Genomic DNA, 27,321 nt, shown 5'->3' with positions numbered 1-27,321 from the left:
TCGGAAGGTGTCCAACATGCTACTGGGGAAGAGCGGAGGACAAGTACAAGTAGATCCAGAGCTGATGAAGCGGCTGGGCCAAAGCCGAAAGGACGCTCAGTTGCAGATATGCATGGAAGCAAAAGGAAAGTCCAATGCGGTAAAGAAAAATATTGCATAGGAACCTGGAATGTAAGAACCATGAACCTGGGTAAGTTGGATGTGGTCAAAAATGAGGTGGCAAGAATAAATATTGACATCCTGGGCATCAGTGAACTAAAATGGACGGGAATGGGCGAATTCAGTTCGGATGACTATCATATCTACTACTGTGGGCAATAAACCCGTAAAAGAAATGGAGTGGCCCTCATAGTCAACAAAAGAGTGGCGAAAGCTGTACTGGGATGCAATCTCAAAAATGATAGAATGATCTTGATACGAATCCAAGGCAGACCTTTTAACATCACAGTAATCCAAGTTTATGCACCAACTACTGGTGCTGAAGAAACTGAAATTGACCAATTCTATGAAGACTTAGAAGACCTTATAGAAGTGACACCAAAGAAGGATGTTCTTCTCATTATAGGGGATTGGAATGCTAAAGTAGGGAGTCAAGAGATAAAAGGAACAACTGGCAAGTTTGGCCTTGGAGATCAAAATGAAGCAGGGCAAAGGCTAATAGAGTTCTGTCAAGAGAACAAGCTGGTCATCACAAACACGCTTTTCCAACAACACAAGAGACGACTCTACACATGGACATCACCAGATGGGCAGTATCGAAATCAGATTGATTATATTCTCTGCAGCCAAAGTTGGAGAAGCTCTATACAGTCAGCAAAAACAAGACCTGGAGCTGACTGTGGCTCAGATCATCAGCTTCTTATAGCAAAATTCAAGCTTAAACTGAAGAAAGTAGGAAAAACCACTGGGCCGGTAAGATACAATCTAAACCAAATCCCTTATGAATACACAGTGGAAGTGAGGAATAGGTTTAAGGATTTAGATTTGCTGGACAGAGTGCCTGAAGAACTATGGGTGGAGGCTCGCAACATTATACAGGAGGCAGCAACTAAAACCATCCCAATGAAAAAGAAATGCAAGAAAGCAAAGTGGCTGTCCAATGAGGCCTTACAAATAGCGGGGCAGAGAAGGCAAGCAAAATGCGAGGGAGATAGTGAAAGATACAGGAAATTGAATGCAGATTTCCAAAGAATAGCAAGGAGAGACAAGAAGGCCTTATTAAACGAGCAATGCAAAGAAATAGAGGAAAACAACAGAATGGGAAGAACCAGAGATCTGTTCAAGAAAATCGGAAATATGATAGGAACATTTCGTACAAAGATTACCATAATAAAGGACAAAAGTGGTAAGGACCTAACAGAAGCAGAAGACATCAAGAAGAGGTGGCAAGAATACACAGTGGAATTATACCAGAAAGATATGGATGTCTCGTATACCCCAGGTAGTGTGGTTGTTGACCTTGAGCCAGACATCCTGGAGAGTGAAGTCAAATGGGCCTTAGAAAGCACTGCAAATAACAAGTCCAGTGGAAGTGATGGTATTCCAGCTGAACTATTTAAAATTTTAAAAGATGATGCTGTTAAGGTGCTACACTCAATATGCCAGCAAGTTTGGAAAACTCAGCAGTGGCCAGAGGATTGGAGAAGTCTACATCCCAATCCCAAAGAAGGGCAGTGCCAAAGAATGCTCCAACTACCGCACAATTGCACTCATTTCACACGCTAGGAAGGTTATGCTTAAAATTCTACAAGGAAGGCTCAAGCAGTATGTGCACCGAGAACTCCCAGAAGTGCAAGCTGGATTTCGAAGAGGCAGAGGAACCAGAGATCAAATTGCAAACATGCGCTGGATTATGGAAAAAGCTAGAGAGTTCCAGAAAGACATCTACTTCTGCTTCATTGACTATGCAAAAGCCTTTGACTGTGTCGACCACAGCAAACTATGGCAAGTTCTTAAAGAAATGGGAGTGCCTGATCACCTCATCTGTCTCCTGAGAAATCACTATGTGGGACAAGAAGCTACAGTTAGAACTGGATATGGAACAACTGATTGGTTCAAAATTCGGAAAGGAGTACGACAAGGCTGTATACTGTCTCCCTGCTTATTTAACTTATATGCAGTGGCGTACGTGGGTTGTCAGCACCCGGGGCAAGGCAAGTAATTTGCGCCCCCTAACCCGTGGATTTGCGCCCCCTAACCCGTGGATTTGCCCTAACCCCAGATGTTGCGCCCGGTGCGGCCGGCCCCCCCTGCACCCCCCACGCTACGCCACTGCTTATATGCAGAATTCATCATGCGAAAGGCTGGGCTGGATGAATCCGAAGCCGGAATTAAGATTGCCGGAAGAAATATCAACAACCTCAGATATGCAGATGACACAACCTTGATGGCAGAAAGTGAGGAGAAATTAAAGAACCTTTTATTGAGGGTGAAAGAGGAGAGCGCAAAATATGGTCTGAAGCTCAACATCAAAAAAACGAAGATCATGGCCACTGGTCCCATCACCTCCTGGCAAATAGAAGGGGAAGAAATGGAGGCAGTGAGAGATTTCACTTTCTTGGGCTCCATGATCACTGCAGATGGTGACAGCAGTCACGAAATTAAAAGACGCCTGCTTCTTGGGAGAAAAGCAATGACAGAACTAGACAGCATCTTAAAAAGTAGAGACATCACCTTGCCAACAAAGGTCCGTATAGTAAAAGCTATGGTTTTCCCAGTAGTGATGTATGGAAGTGAGAGCTGCACCATAAAGAAGGCTGATCGCCGAAGAATTGATGCTTTTGAATTATGGTGTTGGAGGAGACTCTTGAGAGTCCCATGGACTGCAAGAAGATCAAACGTATCCATTCCTAAGGAAATCAGTCCTGAGTGCTCACTGGAAGGACAGATCCTGACACTGAGGCTCCAATACTTTGGCCACCTCATGAGAAGAGAAGACTCCCTGGAAAAGACCCTGATGTTGGGAAAGATGGAGGACACAAGGAGAAGGGACGACAGAGGATGAGATGGTTGGATGGTGTTCTTGAAGCTACCAACATGAGTTTGATCAAACTGCAGGAGGCAGTGGAGGACAGAAGTGCCTGGCGTGCTCTGGTCCATGGGGTCACGAAGAGTCGGACACGACTAAACGACTAAACAACAACAACAGCCCATGCAGGGTAGCTCCTACCGTGATGTCCAGGTGTTGCTGGGCAACAGCTCCTATCAGCCCCTATCAGCAAGCAGGCCAATGGGATGATGTAGCTGTACCACAACATTGGGATAGCACCATGTTGGCTATCTCTGTTCTCTTATTGTAATAGGAGCAACCCTGCCAGTAAATACATGTATAATACTATACACACTTTTCTATGTGGACATATCTAATTGTGGTCAAATTAAATATGACAATAATAATGTGTCTAGTTTTCAAATTTTAAAAAGCAGCTGCTTGAATCCTTCCTATTTCCCTGTTACCCAAAACAACAGATTCCTGGCTTGGAAGATAAGATGGTGGCACGTGTAGACGCAGCGGCTGGTTGCTCAACTCAGAATTTGGCTTTTTTGTCCTGCCAAAATAGACTTGTTTATAGTCGGCAGGACATGTTATCTATTCGGCTATAGTTGTTCTGATTTTGTGTGGAGTGCCCTACCTGGGTGGAAGGAGCAGCCAAGTAAATTTCGTTGTCCCTGAGAGGGGGCAATGACAATAAAGATATTATTATTATTATTATTATTATTATTATTATTATTATTATTATTATTATTATTATTATTATTATTACTTCTTCACTTTCTAACTCTGGTTGAGCTGCAGTACAGGCTCAGTGTTCCCTGCCTGCTTGCCCTTTTCTTTCCAGATACCACGGAATGGCTTAAGGCAGGGAACTGCTTTGCCCCCTCTTTCTAGTCTAGTGTGAGCTGTTTGGGTGCACCAGTGGACCCAATCCAGCCGTTCCACTGATGTGCCTGACCTTGCTACTACCCTGCACAGTCCTAAGCAGGTAAGAAGCAGTGCTGGTACCTCTTGTGGTACCTCCAGCTTCCCCTTACTTTCTGCCCTGCTCCTTTTGAGACTCCATTTGCTGTAGCATATATATCCCTCCTTCTCTCCATCTTTCTATCCCACTTTGTGGGATGTTGTCCTTCCCCACCTGCCTTGTACTGATGGTCCCCCAGCCTGCACATCTCCCATAGTGTTTCCAAATCTTGGGAGTGATGTATGGAGAAAGAACCAAGAGGAACATGCAGTGGCGAACAGACCAGGTAGTCGGGCCACACACCCCAATAAAACATATTGCAAAGCTGCAGGAATGGGATATTCAAACTGCAAAGCTCCACATACAGTAATTCCCATGGAGATCAAGGGAGCTTATGCATTCACTGTGTTTATACATCCTGGGTAGATACTGATTTATGCAGCTGTATCGAACTGAACTCTCTTCATTAAAGAACATTCCACCAGCTCATCTCTCTTTAAAAATACAAGGAGGGAATAGTTTTTGTTTAAAGAACATCCCTATAAATTAGATATAAGACTGGGAAATTAGGGCATTGCTTTTCCAGGGGAACCTTTAATAATACTCTACGTGATCCAGATATGGGGGGCTGCATACCTGGTATGCAGATAAAATAGACTCCATGACCATTTATAATCTAGTTTTCAAAATAAATAATTAAATGAAGCGATGGGCCCAAATTTTCAGCATGAGCAACACACAAGCACATTAAAGTTTAAATTCTCCTACAGTTCTCTTTAATGAAGGGGAAGCACAGGAATAAATGCCAAAAATCTGCATATTTTGGTGAATTGCTATTGCTAGGGTTTTAGGAGGTGGGTTTTTTAAAAAAAATCTTCTATTTAATTCTGTGTAGACCTGTTTTTAATCAGCTCCTGACTATTATTCCCCGTCTCTTTCCCCCACTTTCCCCCCTTGTTCTTTGCCTTACCTTGGCAAAGCAATTAAAAAATGAAATGAAAAGCTTTCCAATATTTATAATTGTTCATCACAAACAGCAGGCTACGAAGCTATTGGGAGGGTATTACGAGTCGTTATGCCTCAGAATTAAACCCGGTACCCAAGAGATGCTCTAACTGTCACAGAGAAAGAAGCGGCCTGCTTAGCAACATCAGCACCATTTGCACACCCCAGCCGGGTGCTCTGTCTCCCACCGGCTCTCCACAGAAAAGAAAGACTAATTCAAGGTGTCTGCCGTTTTATTCAAGGTCCCCAAAGGTATGAGTGAATGCTAATTATCAGTTCTCATTGCTCGTGGTTCTACTTTGTGCCAAGTCATACTAATGAGGAACAATTCCCTGTTCCTCAGAGCTAATGATCAAAGAGCGCAAAGAACATACATATGCGTGTATGTGTGTTTGCACTTGTGAGTGGCCATTGCTCCTCTGTAGTGCATATCTGATCCACCTCAACATGGTGCTTGTTTAGCACTAGCTCAACAGGGCTCCCATCAGAGACAAATTGGAGGGGCAACCCCCTACGCAATAAGCACAACAACCTATTTATTTTTAATGACCGTTAAGGAAATATATCTGAACAGAAAGTCATAAAAAAGATTAAATATTAATACATGCCAGAAGCCTGAGGCCAAAGAAATGGTTGATTCGTTCAAATGCATAAGTGAAAGCTGCATTCCTTTGGCTACAGGCTCAGCTACAGCATAAGTTATCCTACAAAAAGTCCTTCAAAATGGCCCCTATGATGGGATTATTATTATTATTATTATTATTATTATTATTATTATTATTATTATTAATTCATACCCCGCCCATCTGGCTGGGCTTCCCCAGCCACTCTGGGTGGCTTCCAACAAAATATTAAAATACAGTAATGCATCAAACATTAAAAGCTTCTCTAAACAGGGCTGCCTTCAAATGTCTTCTAAAAGTGTGGTAGTAGTTGTTCTCTTTGACATCTGGTGGGAGGGCGTTCCACAGGGCGGGTGCCACTACCAAGAAGGCCCTCTGCCTGGTTCCCTGTAACTTGGCTTCTCACAGTGAGGGAACCGCCAGAAGGCCCTCGGCACTGGACCTCAGTGTCTGGGCAGAATGATGGGGGTGGAGACACTCCTTCAGATATACAGGACTGAGGCCGTTTAGGGCTTTAAAGGTCAGCAGCAGTTGTGCTCGGAAATGTACTGGGAGCCAATGTACGGTAGGTCTTTCAAGACTGGTGTTATGTGGTCTCGGCGGCTGCTCCCAGTCACCAGTCTAGCTGCCGCATTCTGGATTAGTTGTAGTTTCTGGGTCACCTTCAAAGGTAGCCCCAAATAGAGCATATTGCAGTAGTCCAAGCGAGAGATAACCAGAGCATGCACCACTCTGGCGAGACAGTCCGCAGGCAGATAGGGTCTCAGCCTGCGTACCAGATGGAGCTGGTAAACAGCTGCCCTGGACATAAGGGATAGAGAACCTCAGACCCAGGGGAGAAATGTTCTCCCCCAGGCCTCTCTATCTAGCCCTTGTGGTTTGCCCAAAGCCATGTCGCCTCACACCAGACCACAACTGTGGGACTTGGAAACCACTGCCACATGACCCCAGTAAGAGAGGCTTCAGCACAGAGGATGGGGGCAATAGGGGGCAGCATCTTCCCATTTCACCTCTGGGGGTGAAACGGGCTGGGCGACCTCTGGCGTAGTCAATCATAAAAATCACCAGCAGCAGATCCTATGCATTTCCAGGGAGGGAAGATACAAAAAACCCACACGAACTACCCCACATAGAAAGGGCAGGAGTGGCAATTGTCCTTTCACTTCTGACTGTCCCACCTAAGCCCATCAGAACCATGCATTCAATGGTTGCTTTCTGTGAGCCTGTGTAGTTCATTCCCTTTCTAGCTTGTAGCAGTGGGGAGAAGATGATGGAGAGAGAGGCATGTGAAAATAGATAAATTCATCCATCCATTCTTTTATGTTGAGCTTGGTTCTGACAAGCCTAGACATAGTGATCCATGTTTTGGCCATGCTGAGGTTTGGCTGCTGCAACACAATCTTCATTGGGCTGCCTTTGAAGATGGCTCTTCAGCTGGTTCAGAATGTGGCCACCAGAGTCCTGATGTGGGTGAGGCAGTTGGAACCAGCTGCACTGTTTGCCAGTGCATTTGCAAGCACTGTTTTACCCTTTAAATCCTTAAATATATTTTGGGCCCAAGCTACTTGAAGGACAACTTGCACCTGGCATCAGCCTGTCCATATATTGAGACCAACAGATGAAGTTCTCTTTATGTGTCTGTTGTCAAGGTCACCAAGGCTGGCGGCTGCAAGGGAGAAGGCCTTTTCCATTTTGGCCCCAATACCGCCCCCCCCCCGCCAGTAGATTTGCAGTGATTTCCCATGCTTCAACTGTTTCAAAAGACCCTAAAGATAGACTTCTTCTGACTTATTCATTATTGGTGTTTTATGGCTGAGACTGGGGTTCACTATTGCTGTGGAAAGTGTTTTAATTGGCTGGATGATACTTCTACTTACAGTTCTCTTAGGTTGTTGTATTGTTGATATTTAAAAATATTTATTATTCTAAGCTGTCTTTGAGAGGAATTGCCCAGAATGACTGCCTAGAAATATATTACATAAATCGAAATTTTAAAAAAGGTAGTTGGCCCCCACAAAGTGCGCCGTGTCTGCTTTACTTCTTGCAACAACTTGAGTAGGGTGCTCACATTGTTGAGTGACCCTACTTGAAATTCTCATCCCATCTTTACTTTGCACCCTTGATTTAACTCTTGCCTCAGAGCTCCCAAACCCTTACATCCCAGGGTCTTTGGACTTCTTCCTAGTAGTCTCTTGTACAAGGCTTAATCCCAGCCAAATTAAGAATTATCTCTTCCCTTATAAAGCTAGACTGAAAAATGTTTGGTTCTCTGAACCAAACTGAGCAACTGAAAATACTATATCATGACAGCTGCTCAGCCAATCCATGTCAGAGGCTTCACTGCCTTTAGCACAAAGCAGATACATGGTGTATTAGAGGCAATCATCTCTTTTAAAGTTTCTTTATGGTGAAAAATTCCTTCAGTACTGGGAAGACGTCCAACCTTGTGAATACCTTTTGAATGCCAGGAAGGAAAATCCTATCACAGATAATGAAGTGATGACAGAAAGCAACAATAGCATACACACAGACACATAGAAGACAAAAAAACTTCAATAGGCTCTCTTTTACTTTAAACTATGGATTAATTTGCCAGCAATTTATACCAAATTGTTCAGGGCTTGTCATACTGCCAGGAAAATCTCTATTAGCTGCTAGCAACTTACCTCAGAAAGCTCCATGTTTCCTCAGAACATGATCACTTCCTCTCAAGCTTCCCAATACTTCCATTTCATTGATCAATTCCTCCCTGCTGGTGAGGACCAGGTCCAGGAGAGGTGATCCCATTGTTGCTTCTTCCATCTTCTGAGAAATGAAATTGTCAATGAGGCAATTGAGGGATTTGTTGGACCTTACATTCTTAAACCAAACCATCATTCCTTTTTTTATACTGGGTTATTCTGTAGTGACCAATTTAACATTTGTAAGCTTCTTTACACAACTGTTTGGTTTTTTGCGTTTTAGTTAATATTATGTGGTCTTCAGGTTATTGGTGCTCAATAGCACCTGTGATGTAACATGATGTCATGATGTTGTGACATCTTGTTGGTGGCACAGCGGTGCTTCCGAGGCCTTGTGGGGTCCTGGAGGTCACCTATGAGGACTTGTGAGACTTCTGATGTGACTTCTGGTTTCTACTGGAAGTTTCATTCAGAGGCTTGGCAGGGCCTCCAAAATCACTTCTGAGACCTCACAGGGTCTTGGAGGTCACGTCTGAGGCCTTGCGAGACCTCCGATGTGACTTCTACTGGAAGTCACCTTCCGAGTCTTTGCAGGGCCTCAGACGCCATCTGGGAGGTCACATCAGGGCTCCAACGCGACTTCTAGTAGAAACCAGAAGTCTTGTTGGAGCCCTGTGTTGTGGGTGCCTGGCACCTGGGGCCCCTTACTTCTGGTGCCTATGGTGATCTTCAAATAACACTCCACTGTTTGTGTATTAACTGGCTTAACCTTCCCTACAAAAATAACCATGAAGTAAGCCACAGGTCGTTAAATGCTTTCTTTTTATTGTGTTCTAAAAGATGTGATCTATCTAACTCTATTGAGTTTTCCAGTCTCAATAATTAATTTGTAACTTGGATAATTGTTTTGTCTAGAAGTATGAATAATAACAACAGCAGCAACAATACAGTAAATCCATCTGTGGCAATAGTGCTAATGTTTCATGGGTCTGTGTCAAATTGTGTATTGGAAACTTTGGAAAAAAGGCTTTCTGTGAAATGACCTGAATAATATGGTCAGTGTAACATGTGGAAGTTCATCGATAGGTGCCTCCAAATAAATGCTTCTAAAGCAAGTCCCTGTGGGAAGTTGTAATGCCCATGCAAACTTATAGTTAGCTATGGCAAAACCCTAACGATCTGTTTCTTTTCAACCAAATATCCATCATCACTGGCAGAGAAGAGAAGTGCCACAGAATTCCCCCCTTTTTAAAAAGTGTATTTCATACTAATGGATATCTGATTGCATCATATGGCCATTGCACTTTCTTTTGAATTTCCCAGTCTCAAACTCGGCAGTAACAAAATTGCCAACTGATATCAGTACTTCAGTGGCTCTTTCTGCTCCTGCACTTTCTTTCAGGATAATCAGGTTTACCACAATTGACCCCTCACAGCCTGTGGTTCCCTACACCTGGCTTAAAGACTATTCCGTACTCCAAGCACTAGAAGCATCATAATTGTGCTTGGGGAAATGTGACATTTCTTCCAGATAGTGCATCTGCTGTTATTGTGATTGCCACATAAAATAAAGCTGCACAAGGGTTGTAAGGTGCTGAACATTGTCTGTGTCACTGTTATGTGTTTTTAAATGAAAGAACTATGAAATGTCTGAGTCTTTAAAGTAGAGGCTGGATTAGCCTTATCAGGGATGCTGTAGAAGTTTACTGGATTGGCAGCATGGTAGACTACATGACCTTTGAAGTATCTTCTAATTCTATGATTCTATGCTCTTGTTTATTACTGTTATATATTTATCTTATTTTTTGGCTGTTTGTTTTAAAAATACCAAAAGCACTAGACAGTCTCTCCCCCACCCCCGCTCTCTCTCACACACAAAATATCAAAAATGTTAACATTCATTACCCAACACAACCTTCTGATAAACAATCTAAAACAGTAAACTAAAAATAGTTTTTAATTGAATATTTTCCAAAAGGGCTGATCTCACCCTTTGAAAACACAACCTTTTCTGGAAGTGTGTCCAGATAATTACTCAAAAATTGAAAACCTAAAGTTACTTTAAGGAAATCTAGCTGCATCTTTGTTGCTTTACTTTTGCAGGTCCTCCAGCCTTGAATTGATCCTAACCGGTTGAGGACTGTTTGCAAGCATTCCATTCAGCCACAACCCTGGTAACAATATAGGATGTACTTCCTTTAGTGTCCTATATTGAACTTTCTGACTCCTTTTGTTATCTGCCTTTCCATTTTAATTATCTCTCTAGGTGCCTTGTCAAATTAGTGTAAACAAATTACATGCTGTAAATTAAAAAATAATGTAATTACTATATAGCTTCTTATTAGCTGTTAACACATATGCCTTTGGACAGGCTTAACTCACATGCATTATAACACTTAAAGTAAGTGACCTGCCAAGAGCTTTAAAGAAATTATTTCTTAAAAAAAATCAAAAAAAGATTGAAGCAAGGCAATTAATTAAAAGATTACACACTTGAGAAGGTTGTTGGATCCAGAGGTTCTGTTGTGTTTGAAAAGTCATATACATAAAGAGAGCCACTGAGACTTGGAGACTCATATTCAAATCTCCACAAGCATGGAGTCCAGTCATCTCTCTCAGGCTTAACTACCTCTCAGGGTGGTTCTGGTGATAAAATGGGTGGGGGCAACTGGGCACATTGCCTTGAACTCTTTGGAGCATGAGTTGGACAAACATGTAATAAATAAAAGTAAAGGCCAGATTCCCCGAATTGAGATCACACTTAGGTGTGAGTGAAAATTGTAGCTTTTTCTCCACAATAACTTTTGGTGGTTCTTTGAAAACCATGTGGCCACGTCCATGAAAAGCACTATTCTACCATCCTAACAGTCATGGATTCCCACAAAGAATCCTGTGAACTGTACCTTTGAAGGTGACCCAGAAACTATGACCAATCCACAATGTGGCTGCCAGACTGTTGACTGGGAGCAGCAACCGGGACCATATAACACAGTCCATTGGCTCCCAGTATGTTTCTGAGCACAATTCAAAGTGTTGGTGCTGACCTTTAAAGCCCTAAACAGCCTTGGCCCTGTATACCTGAAGGAGTGTCTCCACCCACATTGTTCAGCCCGGACACTGAGGTCCAGCTCTGACGGCCTTCTGGCGGTTCCCTCACTGCAAAAAGTGAGGTTACAGGGAAGCAGGCAGAGGGTCTTCTCGGTGGTGGCGCCCACCCTGTGGAACGCCTTTCCATCAGATGTTGAGGAAATAAACAACTATCTGACTTTTAGAAGACATCTGAAGGTAGCTCTGTATAGATAAGTTTTTAATGTTTGGTGTCTTACTGCATTTTAATTTGTTGGAAGCTGCCCAGAGTGGCTTGGCAACTCAATCAGGTGGGTGGGATATAAATAAATTGTTGTTTGTTAAGGGTGCAGGGTGGTGATAGACCAATTCCCTTTGTGGATCTACAGTTCCCAGAGTGATCTCAGGATCTCTGGGAATTGTAACTCTGTGAAAGGAATAGGGGTCTCCTAACAACCCTAAGCACTTTTGTAACTGGACTTTTGGGGGTAAGCCATGTCTGTTAAAGTAGTATAATTGTGCTTTAAATGTATGGTGCGACTATAGCCTGATTTTAACACAAAATCAGTTCTATGATGCTAAGGGGTTCTCACTGGTGCATAGTAAACATGTTTTTTACACCAGCGCCTTTTTATGGTTTTGTGTGAGGGGTTCTGTTCAACAAGGAAGGTTATAACAAGAATAGAGGGCTAATAAGCAATTTCATTAGCATGCTGCTATGAGATTTCCTGCGCTCATCAAAAATATATGCTGTCTGTAGTTTTATGATGTTAAACTCACTAAGGTCAGAACATCTCAAAATAAATTGGGCAATATTACAAGGTAAAAAAAAAAATCACACTTTGAAAGAAACTTACAGATAAGAAGATTCTAGTGTCACATTGAAACTTTCTAACTGGATGAAGAAAGGGGAATGGACAAAACCATTTTATGCAAAAGTATGGAATAAAAAAACCCTACAAAACATAATTGTTTTTTGTGGTTTTTTTGCAATGTCTTTGCATGCACTTTAAATTCCACATAAAGGGACATTTTTAGCTTCCACATTACTTTGTTCAGAAGGAAGGGTCACGGAAAGACCAATTTGCATTGTATTTTTTTTAGATGAACAACTAAGATATTTAGAAATGCATATGTCAAATGTAAATTGTGAATGTGACAAAAATGTGTATTATACAATTATGCTTGTCAGGGAGTGATGACTGCCTCTCTCTGTTGAGTGCTTCTGTACGTGAAACCTGAAGAGTGAAAAGACCTTAACACTGCAGTGCTATACATATGTATGTATAAAAGGAGTCCCATACTCCTTTTATCGTTTCCCAATACTGTTTCCTGCTTCTAGTGCTGTGTTTTCAGGGAGTTACTGAATCAGTGTTCTGTGACCAGCAGATGACCTAAATTAGTTCTGTTGTGTGAATAGTTAAGTATGAGCCATCCATGCCCTTGATTTGTTTTAATTTTTTCTTTGTGCTAATTCATTGGGACTCATATAAATATGTGCAAGAAGCATTTATGGGATGTTGCAAGCTCTGCCCCTGGCTTTCACGCTCACTCATCCTTAACCCTGCTAGAATTAAGAGATATACATAATAAATGATTCATTATGAGCAATTATCTCTGGAGATTTTTTTTAATCTTATCAAACCATAGACTATGTCAATCATATGCTAATTCTCACATGAAATTACATCTAATAAGCATCCACTTTTAAGTTTGGTAACTCATTTCAATCACATAGTTTTGCGGAGAAAAGGATCTCTGATTCCAGGAGGAAATACAATGATACTTTATTTTAATCCATCCACAACCACATTAGCTGTCAACAGAACAACCCCTGGAGTCTCCAGGATTTCTCATAAACTTTCATCAAGAGCAAATCAATCATTTCCGGGGGAAAATAAGCATCTAGATCCCAGTGGTTGAGTACAAACTTCAAAGAGATGACATGTATTAAATGAGATGTTTGATCATGTGATTCTGTGAACATGTGTTAATACTCATTTCTCATTGAAACAATGCCTTGCAACAAAGGACCCAGAGCAAATATTATTGGAAGAATAGAACACAACATTAATAATATACCCTGTGGTAAACATTAAAAAGCATTGGGGGAAATACCAAATTGACAAAAATGACACTCTCAAGAAATATTAAAAGGCTAATATTCTGTATCAAGCAAGCAACTTCCATTAAGGTTAATTGGAAATGTGAGGCGAATTGCGTTCATGAAAAGAATACTTTCAGTATAATTAATCTGCTAGGCTATAGTACCGCTGGAAAGGATGGAGGAATTATAATGGATGACGAGTTTAACATGAGTCAATAATGTGATGCTGTTGCAAAAATGGAAAATGCTATTACAGGATCAATTGATGAACATCTATGATAAGCAATAGCACTGATTTACTGAAGGGAAGTGGATTTTTAAATTAGATTCTAGGGAGAGCTTCCTAGCCATGAGACCATTGGGCCAGTGGAAGAGCATATGGAAAGGTGGGTGGAATTTTATGAGCATTTTACCAGGTTTATCTTGATCTAATGATTTGACTTTGCTTAAAATAATGTGGATTAGTGACTCATGCATTATCCCAGTCCTGTAGATGATCCAAAAGACGTCCAAGCTTCAGATTAATCAGAAAGAGCTTTGCTGGATCAGACCAAAGGTCCATCTAATGCAGCGTCTTTGTTCTCACAGTGGCCAACCAGCTGCCTCTGGGAAACCTGCAAACATGACTTGAGCACAATAGCACTCTACCTACATGTGAGTGCTATTCCCCAAAAGCTGGTGTTCAGAGGAATGCTTTTGCTAATGCACAGCCATCACGATTAGTAACTACCGAGACCCTAATTCTTCATGAATTTATCCAAACCCCTCACAAACCCATCCAAGATTGGTACAGTATGGAGGGAGGAGAGGAAGGGGAAATGTCATTGCACAAATGAAATGCTACTTTCATGATTCTGGATAAAACCCAATAAATAAAATACAAACTTTGTTCTGAGTTGAATCAATAGCACACTTCCCACTGATTTTAAAATATGGGGTTTGGAGTGCCATCTTGCCAAGCTTGCAATATAGGATGACTACAGTTATGTGTTCTGTGGATTGTACTCTTAGTAACAAAAATCCACACAGAACTGTAAGTGCAAGCTTTCTAGTGTTCACAACCTTTAAACAACAGCATAGCCATGTTTTCCTTTGCTTCCATCAGCACCTTGTGAAGAACAACCTGAGGTACAAAACTTGCCGGTGCAGAAAATAAGTAAACATAGAACAGAAAATAAGTAAGCTGTGAAACAGCGACAGTTGCAAGTTCCAGCCTCAAGGAAACATTCGGAGGATCAGATCACTTAAACTGATTTTCAGTACAGCTGAGCAGTGATATTGGAATTTCAGCTGAATTTCTTCCAGTAAATTTGTTCACCATTATTTTATTTTGTTTTTTATCATTTAATGAATTTATACGCCACTTCCCACTATATGGCTCAAAGCAGCTTCCAGTAAAAATAAAACTTTGTGTGAGGGGGACAGTCAAGGCCACAGAGTGACTTGGAAGCTTAGTGAGTACCTGGTCTGATCCGAGATGCCTTCTTAACAGGTTGATCCGACTCAGAAATTTTGTGCAACCACAATCATTGCAAATATAGTTAGAGACCTGCAGTGAAACATCTCCACATTACTTCAGGCAATATGCAAAATACAAAGTGTTGTGTATTGAGTCAAAGGATTTTATATCTGTATTATTATTGTCTGTATTTGCATTAGGGTAAAGTAACTGCCTTTTGGTTCCAGAGGGTACAGCTACTATTGGTTCATTTAAGCTGCTGTATTTGGATCCTCTGTCTTATTGGTTTCCTCCAAAAGGCAGGACTGTGATTGCCTGATATTGTTCCCTCCAAAATGTATCCTTTCTAGCTAGTTCCCTGTCCCTATAAATGTAGCTCTCCCCTCCTCAGGTCTCAGTCTTGTTGCTTTAATAAAGAAGTGTTACTAGAGAATTGTCTCCAGCATATTATGTCAAGAGAGCTGAAATCACAAACCCCACGTCACAACACAAAGCACACAGTCATCACTGGTGATCTTTTTGAACCCTTCAATCCAACCCTCCCTTGTGTGCCTTATCTATTTTGTCCCATTGGTCCTATCCTTTGTAAAAGTTATTCCCTGCTAGATAAGGTAAATTTGATTGCAGTCAGTAGCTACTTTTTTATTGCTTCCCCCCTCCCTAATTATTGCCATAAAACAATATTATCCTTGTTCAGTTTTGCCTATGAATGTGAGAAATACAGAGTTTTCTTTTGGGGGAAAAACTAATATTGTGAAGGGAAGATAGAATTAGAGGTCAAAAATGAATTATTATTCACCTCCAATGAGCCATTAACGCTTTGGGGAGTTGAATACACTCTAAGAGTGACTCTTCAAAGGTGAATAATTGACTAATGGATACAAAGGGGGTTATTAATCTCCACTCCCCAGCTTGGGGCAAAGATTGTGGAGTGTCACAACCAATCATGATGGCTGTTTTGATGGACAGGCCCTTTATGCACGCCTTTTCTTGAAAACCATAGGAATTGATTGGCTTGTGGTGTAAAATGAAGTCCTGGCAGGTCACTTTTTGAATTTTGCCAGAAAATTATAACCTGCATGACAAGAGCAGAGCAGCCCATTTCTAGGATGCTGTTTTTGCCAAATATGAAAAGAAGCTTTTTCATAAAAGCTGCTTTTTAAAAGATAAAAATAGAGGGGAAAATAAAATTTGATCTTTTTCTATTGGAAAATGAAAACTGGAAAACGTTGCATGTTTTAACAACAGTAAGGTCTCTCCCCCCCCACTCCTGTCAAATCTTATTTCCCCTTTTTTAAAAGGGAGCCATGATTGCCTCTCTTTTTTTTCTAATGCCACACCAGTATTCACAGAAAAAGTTAAAAACCTTAGCCTAAGGGTCTTCACAAAGTTATGAATACATTAAATGGAAGTATTTATGTGAACATTGAGGGCAACAGCACAGCAAACATTGTGGCTGTCCAATCCTCATTCCTTTCAGTGTGACTGTACAAAGCCTAGACAACTTCACATCACCGTGAACTGACCCTCCTGCTACAGCATGGACATACTTAAAAGATGAGAGCTTCCATTTCAATCTTGTTTTAAATATGTGCCCTTAAATTACTTGCTCGCTTTTATCTGTTTCAACAACTACTATGCATGTGTTTACAAAAGAGATACAAAGGGGGAAAAAACAGTTCAAATTCATCAGAAAAGCTTACTTAAAATGCCCGTTGAAGTAATAATAGTAGAGGTTTACACCTAACACCGGAAGCCTAACAATAAAGAGGCCTGCCAGCCTGTCCTCAACTGCAAGGGAGTTCCACAGGCTCACAATACTGAATGCATGGCTCATAGCCAGAGCTGGCCCTCCCATGTGGTGGGATGAGGCAGTTGCCTCAAGCAGCACCCCCAAGGGACAACACTCCTATTCTACCACCCAGCTTTGCTGCCAGTCTCCTCGGCCTCTAGGGGCAGAGAGGACCAGTGGCAAAGGTCTGTGGAACGCCTCAGTGAGAGGGGAGGCTTTCTGCCATCCAGCTTTGCTGCTGGGCAGGAGGGGGAGCTCTCTCCTCCCCCCACCTGACAGTGGGGCAGGGCTCTGGTGTATCTTCTCAAAGGCAGTGCAATGCCCCATTGCTGTGTGTGATTGCCAGTTGGGGGAGAGGCTCTGCAACATAGAATTGGAGAGCTGGAAGGGACCACAAGGGCATAGCTGTCAACCGTCCCTTATTTGGCGGGAAACTCCCTTATCCCAGCGCCGTGTCCCACTGCTGTCCCTTATTGATGATGTCCCTAAATTTCCTGGGTTTCAAAGAAAGCAGCTCCTCTCCCTCCCTCCCTGCCGGCCAGGGTGGAAGGAGGCTCCAACTGTGTTGCTTGGCTGCGTTGCTCACCCAATAAGAGTGTAAGAACGACTGGGGGGTGGAGCTTGCATGCCTTGTGCCAATCAAATTGGCTGTGTTGCCTGGGGACTCGCCTTTGCTCAGCACTTCCCAGCGGAGAGGTGACGGTGGTTTTACTTGCTGCATCCCCTTTGCCGGGTTGCTGCACTGTGGGAACCACCGCTTGAGGCTTCGTTTGGCTGCTGGCTGGGCTTTCTGCCTTTGGCTTGGAGGGGCTCAGAAGTTGAACATACCTGTGCCCGGAAAATCCCTTATTTTGGCTGCTGATCCCTTATTTTTAAGGCTGCTGGTCCCTTATTTTCAAATCTGTAAGTTGACAGCTATGCACAGGGGCCATATAGACCAACCACCATGTGTAGAAAGGTCCTCTTTTGCCAGGCTGCCAAAAAAAGCCCACTATATAAATTTAAAAGTAGCACCGGTTACTCTGCCCACTTCTGCCACCACTGGCATAGGGGCTCCAGACAGTTGCACCCATGACAGAATGCAGCCCTCAGGCTGAAAAAGGTTCCTTACCACCATGGGCGCACAACTTTCTTAACCATTATGAGAATTCTCAGGGCCAAACTAGAGGCGATGCTTAAAAAGTCTCTTGAAGTTATGTCACTTTTCTTTCTTTATTTTTTTTAGTGCCAATAGCTGTAATGTGGCAGATTTTTGTCAGGATTATGGCATGTGGGAGAAGAAGGTGTTGTTTATTTAGTAAGTATATTGTTTAATATGCAGAATACCTATGGGGATTTTTTTGTACATAAAAGATACTAAAGCCAATATAACTATCTATCTATCTCACAGAAGACACAAAAATGTACAGAAATATATCAATGAAACAGCAGTAGAACAAGCAGTACAATAAACCCTTACGAGCCAGGAAACGCCTACAGAAAAAGATAAAGTCTTCAAGAGACATTTAAAGATGACTCCTGTTTCCACCTCATGAAGTACACCCAGGAGGAGTGCTGATGCGGTGGCTCGGGCACCTGCAGACTCTGCGCTGCTCAAAAAATCAACATGGGCCTGCGTGTTGTAGTCCTGTGCTGCCAGCCATGGCAGAGCTCAGGGGAGGGGGAAGCCAGCCAACCAGCAGAGTCTCAGGGCGGTACTTGCCTGTAGGCAGAGTCCATATACAAGGTACAGTCCAGTTCTAAGGTCAGGAGTATCTCAGTTCATGTAGTCAGACTATGGGGGGGGGGGTCCAAGAAAGCCGAGGATCCAAGGTAGCAAGAAGCAGCAAGGTCTGGTCAGGAACGACAAATGTTGTTTCCAGCAACTGATTGAGGCCGGAAACCCTGCTTAAGAAAGCTGGAGCCAGTTATTTCTCATCAGGAGCAAGAAGGCTGATGAGCAGCAGGTGGAGTCACTTCGCCTTCTGCTCCTTCAGGCTGCTGCTCAGCAGGTGAAGCAGACTGCTGGCCCATGACACTGCAGGGCACCAGGGAGAAATGGGGCTCAGGCACTGAGATTCTGGTGTGTCCTGTCCCATCCTGCCTCTCCCCACCTCCCATGCGTGGTGCCCGCACCCTGGGCACCCACATTGCCCCGGGCACCCAAGCAGCTAGCTACACCACTGTTCGGGCAAGAGTCTTTCCCATTCCTATGTGCAGATGATGGGGACTGAATCTGTGAGCTTTTGCATGCAAACAGTTTGCTCTACTATTGAGCCGTGGCCCTCCGGGATTTTGAAGTTAGGGAATCATATAATTGTCCAGTAAAATATCTGACATACTTTCTCAGCATATCTGGCAAGTGTGTACCTCCCCCCTCCTTCCCACACTTGCATTAGTCGTGATCCTGGCCTTTGCGGTGAGATTCACTTACAGCCAGAAGCGCAAGAGCATAACTTGCTCAGGCTGAGATATAAATGATGTTTCTCTTGTCTACTAGTGGAGAACAAGTAATTTACAAAAGCCAAATGGCTATCAGATGCTTCCATTAAGATTATACAACCTTACTAATTGTGCTCAAATGCTGTCCATTATGAAAGTCCAGGTTCATATTGATCTGCACAGGACATGGAAATGTTGCTCGGGTGAAAATAGGGGCCCTTGGCTGAAAAAGGTTTCTGAACCCTTCTATACAGTTCTCCATATTTTCCAGGTTTGTTGACTACTGACATTGAAGACAGGTGCCAGGATTTAGCTCCAGCAAGCACAAATGAAGCCACTCCCATTGCACCAAAATAGCAAGCTGATCACCAATGTCATGGTTCTGATTAGAACATTATTTTCAATTAGACCATCCTCTGTTGCCCCAGTGTGGGATCTTATGGGAGAAAGAGGTGAGGATCAATTCATCCAAATGGAGGGCTTATCCACACTTTAAGGCAAGATCTGCTCTTTAAAGCTCTGTGTCTGAGCTCCCTTTTTCTTGCTTCGGAGCTTTCCCTGAGAAAACCCACTCTTTAAAGCTCAGTCGGAGCAAATGGCTAGGGTTTTCTTTCAGCTGGAACTCACTGGAACTCAGTTCCGGCAACTCTCTGGTGGGTGCAGTTTCCATTATAAGAAAATAAGGGAGGTGTTCATAGTGAGTTTTGGCACCTCTTTTTCTAGAAAAACAGCACTACAACTAGCAATCCTTTTAAAACCCAAATTGATGTTTGCTCCGGTTGAGAGCTAAAGAGTGGGTTTTTGCAGAGAAAATTCTGGAGCAAAAAACCTCTGTAACGTTTGAACATGGAGCTTTTAAGCACGAACCTGTGCCTGGAAAGAGCAACAGAAAGGTAAATAAGCCTAGCTGTACTTTCATTTTCTTTTATAACATTAAACCAGAGGCTGGTTGTTATATATCACAGCCCCATCCCTTTTTGAAGTCCATTCAAAGCTTTTCCATGTTGCTGTTGGATGACACATCTTTTATCTCTCTACCCTGGTACCATAATTAGTGCAACACCTTCGACAAAGTCACTTGTTTTTCCAACCTCTTTAGTTTATACTGTAAAGTGCAGATGAAACATGTTTTTCTACCACAGGGAGCCATTTAGTTTTTAGATGCATGTGAATTAGCACTTACTTATTTCTCCTTGTTGGGTTCCCCCCGCCCCCAATCTCTTGTTTTGAAAAGCAATTGCATTAACTGATGGCACCAACACCTACTGCACCATGTGGAAGAGTATTGTTAATGTATTTTCACAGGCATATTCCACTTGACTGTCAGGAAGGTGGGTACTTAGAAACACACTTCATTTAGTGCAATGTATTAAAGCAACATTATCTCTGTACCAATAAAGCAAACAGCATAATGCATCACAGGAAATATGGTGAGGCACCAGATGCTTGAGAGACCAGGGACAAAAGAAGCCTCTAGTAGGCACAAATAGAAATAGCAGAGGCAAGTGACATAAGAAAAGGGAGGTCAGTACACAGGAAGGGATCCATGGAGATAAATCACTCAACCCAGGCTTCTCTGGGTATTTGGACAGCATTCAAGATGAACAGTGATTGTGTAGTCCTCAATCATAACCCTTTGTGCATCTGCTTCTCAAGGTAAGTTAAGAACTTCAGAGCCTCATTTGCAGTGAAACAGATGATCAAAGAAGTTGATGCTCACAACACACATGTGTCCTAATGCTCACAACACATATGTGTCCTTAACTAAGGATCCTGAAAAGTTTAAGGTCTCCAGTCACTGGCGGAGGAAGAGTGTGGGGGGAGCACATCTCCCCCGGCAGCGTGATCCTGGTGAGGTGCCATCACGGCTGCTCCCCTGCCTGCGCTGGGCGCCATGCCCCTGCAGGTGGTGCGCCCCGCCCCCAGGATGCGCACCAGCCCCGCCCCCACTTGCTCTCCACCCCCTGGTACCAGAGCATGAAGCTCCGCCACTGTCTCCAGTAGTAAGGATCAAAAACACGATCAGACTGAAGAAGTCTCAATATCCAACAGGTCAAAATAAAAAAAGTTTGACAGTGATTCTATTAAACATAGTCCAACATAAAAATAGCACTTTCAAATGGTTTCGTTCCAGTTCGCAATGCAACCTGGTCCAGAGTGGGATCAGAACCCAACATAGTTGTGAAAGGTTGTGCTCCCTGAAAATGTCCTCATTAAGCCTGGCATAGCCAGCTGATGGAGTCTGGGAGTTCTGGAGGTTTAGACCATTAAAAAGTGGCCTCTAGACTATGGAGTGACCTAGCCCATGCCAGTTTGGGATTACAACGCACATATTGAGACTTGTGCTAGTACAGTGGGTGGTTCATGCCATGTGAGGTGGCCTCCTAGGCTGTTCTAGGCTCATGAACCATGGGATCTGAACTGCTATGCTTCTTTGTGCATGCCTAGAGCAGATTGTGGACTGCAGCACCACTTCTACATTGTATTCCAAAGTCCTGCTGGAATAGAATGGAACTCTATTTGCCAACTCTTCTCTAATAACAGGCTTGGAAGGAAGTGATTCAACGAGAAGGGCTGTAGCTCAGTGGCAAAGTATCTGCTTTGCATGCAAAAGGTGAAAGGCATCAGTTCTCAGCATCCGCAGGTAGAGTTGGGAGGTACCCTGATCTGAAATCCTGGAGAACCACCGTGAGTCAATGTAGAAAATATTGAGCTGGAGGATCCAATACTGAGCTGACACAGGACAAGACAGCTTTCTATATCCCTTTGTTCCTATAAGAAATTATATATATATATATATATATATATATATATATATATATATATATATATGCAGGTTTTGGTGTCCTCGGGTGTCTTCCCGTGTAAAAGTTGGGGTGTCTAGGCGACGTTTCGACGAGGTCTCACTCATCATCTTCAGGCTGGTGCTTTCGGCTTCTTGTTACTGGAACAGAGCAGGATCTCAGTGTTTGAGTTCCTATAAATACTGTAGAGGGGGTGTGGTGTATAGCCTCCAATGTTCTGGGCAGAGAGGAAGTTCCCAGGCTAGTGTGCCTTTTCTTCTTTTGTTCCTTAATTACTTGAGAGATATCTTGAGTGATTTCTTGAGTGATATCCTGAGTACCACTTAGGTGGGTCATTAGGTGTGGATTAGTTGTTAAAGTCTTTGTGTCTTGACCTCTTGAACTTTGTGAAGAGTTTTCCTGAGAAGATGGCTGTACTGTACTTAGTTGTGCTCTGGCTTGGCTTCGTGTATAGGGGCGAGCTGTGGTTTTGTGGCTTGTGTCAGCCAGATCTGTGTAGGGATTGCAGGGGGGTGCAGCATCCGGAGGTGCCACCATGGATTGGCTACTGGATGGTGTCTGTAATTCATCTGTGGAGAGGGTCTGGGTCTGGGTCTGGTGTGGTTGATTGGTGTTGGCATTCTGTGTGCCTCTGGATCTGGTGTCAGTTTTTGTGGGGAGGGCTAATTTCCAGATGTCTGGCAAGCGGGATGTGTCGTCACGCTTGTTCATGTTGTGAGGGTGTTTCTCTATCTCGATGGCTTCCATGATTATTCTCTTGTGGTGATGTTCCGTGTTAAAGAGCAATTTGGAATCTGCAAAATTAATTTCGTGTCCTGTTTCTTTCATGTGTTGGAAAAGAGAGGAAGTTTTTTCTTCTTTTTTGACGGCATTCTTGTGTTCTGCGATACGTGCATTTATTCGTCTGTTTGTTTGTCCAATGTACGTGGCTGGGCAGACTTTGCAGGGTATTTCATAGATCCCTTGGTTTTCCAACTGGATTTTATCCTTGGGGTTTCTGAGGATATTGGCTATTTTTTGGTTGGTGCAAAAGGCTGTTTTGATATTGTGTTTATGGAGGATTTTGCTAATTTTATCTGTAGTGCCCTTGATATAAGGGAGGAGGGCCATGCCATTGTTTTCTTCTGTGTCTTGGTTTTTGGGGGGTGTTTCCTTTTGGATTAGCTTAATAGGAACTCAAACACTGAGATCCTGCTCTGTTCCAGTAACAAGAAGCCGAAAGCACCAGCCTGAAGATGACGAGTGAGACCTCGTCGAAACGTCGCCTAGACACCCCAACTTTTACACGGGAAGACACCCGAGGACACCAAAACCTGCATTCCTGTACCCGTGAAAATCTACGAAAGCAAATATATATATATATATATATATATATATAAAATCTATCCTTTCCTAGGAATCTAGAAAGCTCTTAGGCTATATCCTAATGCCTGATCACAAATGATGCCATCTCTTTCGTTTACCCTGATCCTGTTTGGGGTTATTGGGTTGTTCTTGTTTTTATTTTGATTATGTATTTTGTGTTTTTATATTGTGATTTTATCCTGTGAACTGCCCTGAGACCTGAGGGTATAGGGCAGTATACTAATTTAATAAATCATCACCACCAACATCTGAGCCCATGCAGTCAATATTCCTATTTCTTTGCTCAGAGTAGATATCCAAGAATACTCTGTAGGTACATCCCAGAATCTTTATGTGATTGAAAATTAAGTACAAGCCACTTAGACTGCAATCCTAACACAGTTACTGAGGAGCAGGGGTAGGGGAGAAATTTGATTCAGTTTGCATTTAAATGTGAGCCTATCTAAGCCACTCTTTCTGAAACAATGTGCAAGCCAAAACACAGCCATCCTTTGAAATTCACGTCTCCTAATTTTGCAATGCAGTTCTCCAGCCAAGTAATTCGTACAAAAATTCATATATTGGAAAGTGTGCATAAACAAGTGAAAACAATTTACAAAAATGCATCATAATATGCTTTGAAAAAATATTATTCAAAATGTATTAAAATGTGTATATTAGAATAAATTCACACTTAAAAGGCTGGTGAATTTTAATGAGTACTTTTTAAAAATTGCTGAAAGTGATGGGAATGTGGAGAACTGAAATTACAATTGAAAGAACTAAGAGAAACCAAAATTGTCGAATTTGCCCACTTACTTGCATAGATTGCATTGTCTATAAGACGAATAACAAAACCTATCCAATACGCACATGTGTTTTGTTACCTGTTAAAACATGCTATTCCTGCCTTTGTCAATATATGGCCAATTTATTGGAAAAGTAAATAAAATTTATTGGAGATCTGCTCTCAAAGTCCCAGCGCTGTCTGTTTAAGGGGCACTATAATGATTTGTGACAAACCATGTTTATTAGAGAGAAGGAACACGAGCGCATAAATCAACATACCATATTGTTTTAGAAAATGAGTTGTGAAGTTATAGAGTAAGTCATGAACTTTGATAATGAATTTTAATAAGCTCTACTAACAGCCTCCTGAGGATGGATGGATGTGAGGTGACTATGTGATGGTCTTTTAATAGTAAAAGACAAGGGTGGCATTAAAAAGTTAGCAAAGATGCCCAGTATATAGCGTAATCCCATAAGCTTCATAGGCATTCCCAAGAATCATGTTATAGGGACCCAGTTCTTATGTGAAGCTGCTATTGAAGATTTTATCCTGTTACTTAGACTGTGAATGCCCTACTGGGCTTTCTTTTGTCAACCGGCCTCCCTTCTTTCTTTGAGTTCAGAGATAGGGAATGTTAGCCCTGGGGGCGAAACCTGGGCTTTGGAACTCTCTCCAAGCTGCACCCCTCACTCACCAGGAACTGAGGGATTATACAGTAAATGTCCCTAGACTTAAGAGTCAGATTTCAGGAGTTCAGGTTATCGTGGCAGCGAGAAGGCCTCTGCCTCTCTTGACAGATGCAGGACATCTCTGCAGCTGTGGTGGCAAAAGCCAGTATTTGCACTGGTATAGCTGCAATGGACAGTGGATTTATAGGATTCTGTTTTCATTTTTATTTACACAAGTGTTTATATACTGCTCTCTCACATCAGGGTGGTGTATTGCAACATAAAAAACCTTTAAAAGCAATACAGAACGATGATTAATTGTAACTGGCTACTCCTGAAAATGTTAAACAACTGCTTAGGCCTGTCAGCATATTGCTGGACTATTTGATTTGAATTTCTCTTTTATCCCTATCCTTAACCCAACAATTTTGGGTTAAGAGCTAAATACACCAACTGATTGTGCATCAACAGCAACACAAAGTGTTGACTGTGTATTGTCACTACTTCATAAAATGCTGTGAATATTTCAAGCTTTCATAATAAACAATAGATGGTACTGTGAGCTGAAATTTCTTTACCAGTAACAAAATGGTTGTTTTGTCACTCTTCAGTGGGTTCTCTTAATTCTATGTTCACTTTACTAGCCATTCCTTAAAAAGGTAAAAGTACCCCTGCCCATCCGGGCCAGTCGTGACCGACTCTGGGGTTGTGCGCCCATCTCGCTTAAGAGACCGGGCACTTCCGGGTCACGTGGCCAGTGTGACGAAGCTGCACTGGTGAGCCGGCACCAGCGCAGCACACGGAAACGCAGTTTACCTTCCCGCTATAAAGCGGTACCTATTTATCTACTTGCACTTAATTGTGCTTTCGAACTGCTAGGTGGGCAGGAGCTGGGACCGAACGACGGGAGCTCACCCCACCACGGGGATTCGAACCGCCGACCATACGATTGGCAAGTCCTAGGCACTGAGGTTTTACCCACAGCGCCACCCGTGTCCCTGCCATTCCATAGCACTTCTTTAATTCCTTTAATTCCTAAAGCCAGACATGTAAGCTATGCACTTAGGACCAAACCACCTTTTACATATGTTAAAGAAATACACTATTACATTCAATGTGATCGAATTTTCAAAGGCAAATAGTGTGTGTGTGTGTGTGTGTGTGTGTGTGAGAGAGAGAGAGAGAGAGAGAGAGAGAGAGCAGGTTCAGGGTCATGATGAGAAGAGAGGAATTTAACTCTCTACTTTCTGCAGCGGTCTCGATGTAATTATTCCCCTAAAGCTGCTATTTGTATTGAGAGGGAAGCTCATATAGCGGTCAAAGTTTATTGAAGAAATTTTTGCTTTGGCAGGCTTTTGGCGTCTTGGGCTGTTATTTTAATGCACTTTTAGTAGACTGATCTGTGGAGGTATAAATGCTGGGGCCCTCTAATTATGGAACACTATTGACACTTCATTTTCGCACAGGGAAGCATTTGTGTGAAATAGCTCCCATTAGAAGCATTAAGAAGCTGGGCGGGGGGAATGCCTGCAAACTGCACCACCTCAAAAACAAATGTGCAAAATTTGCCTTATCATTGGAAGTAAGGCTAATTTCAGTCTATGAATTTGTTAGCCAGGGAAAATTAAGCATTTGATACCTTGATCCTAAATACATTTGCAATCCCATTGGCTTAGGTCTAAAAACTGCTTGACTTAAGAAAGTTCATGGAAGGTGGGGTTGATGACCCATTCCCTCTTTCACTCAGCAGCCCCCCACATGTCTAGAAAGCATCTCTTGAAGGTCAGGGCCATCCTAAACAATGTGTGTGGGGGGCGGGGGTAGTTCAGGAACTTCATGACCAAATGTCCATGTAATCAGCCCATGCAAAAGCACTTAGGATTCTTTTGCCACAGTAGTAAAAAAAAAAAATGTTTCTTTTTCTACCTACCCCAAATGCAAATCACTAGAGGGATATGTCTGGTTTTCTCCATGTGGAGAAATCTTACTGAGCGTGTAGAGCAATGCCAAACTACCTATGAATAATTTGACTAGTCAGCAAGCTATTGTATGATCAGCTCAGTTTGTCAAATTTGCTAAATGAGGGCCTTTTTCACATTCCTTCTGCTTCTCCCCATTGTAATAAATTTGGATTGCATGTCAATTATCCAAATTTATTGGTTACCCGCCTCTCAGGTCTGAATATGTATGTGATTTTTAATTTAAGGCTTTCTCAAGGTACAACATTTATTATCAGTCCCCTCTTTTAAACAGCATCGAGTTAACCAGTATTTTGCACTCCCAAAACGTCTTCCCTTTTCAAGGTCATCAGTTTTGCGACACCACTGGAAATGAAGTGAGACGTATGGTTCGGTTTAATCAAATTTCATGCTCTGCTGCCTCCTACTTATGGCCTTTCTGCTAATTGATCAAGTTTTCAATTAAAGTCTCCATCTTTGTTTTAATTCTTTGTTAAGGTTTTTATTCCATTACATGGTTTCATAGGATCTAAGTTGCTACAAGTACAAACTGTCTCCTCCTATTCTATCCACCGTCTAGTTACCATCACACACAAAAAGTCCTTGTTGGAATAACTGCATCTATTCAACTTACTTGTGAATGC

General features: G+C 42.4%; 1 long non-coding RNA gene across 2 annotated transcripts in view; it reads right to left on the bottom strand.

Moving 5' to 3' along the window:
- The window catches only part of LOC309340791, a 67,005-nt gene that overhangs the window by 2,737 nt on the left and 36,947 nt on the right, over positions 1-27,321 (bottom strand). Inside the window, exon 3 of one of the 2 annotated variants that reach the window (XR_014156091.1) lies at positions 8,254-8,392. This is a non-coding gene — a long non-coding RNA (uncharacterized lncRNA). The remainder of the gene's footprint in view (positions 1-8,253; positions 8,393-27,321) is intronic. The other variant, XR_014156092.1, reaches the window with a different exon arrangement.

The sequence above is a fragment of the Podarcis erhardii genome (assembly GCF_964252035.2).
Source record: "Podarcis erhardii genome assembly, chromosome: 4".
NCBI lineage: Eukaryota > Metazoa > Chordata > Lepidosauria > Squamata > Lacertidae > Podarcis > Podarcis erhardii.
Note: the sequence above shows the minus strand (reverse complement) of the source record. Positions and strands in the feature narration are given on the sequence as shown.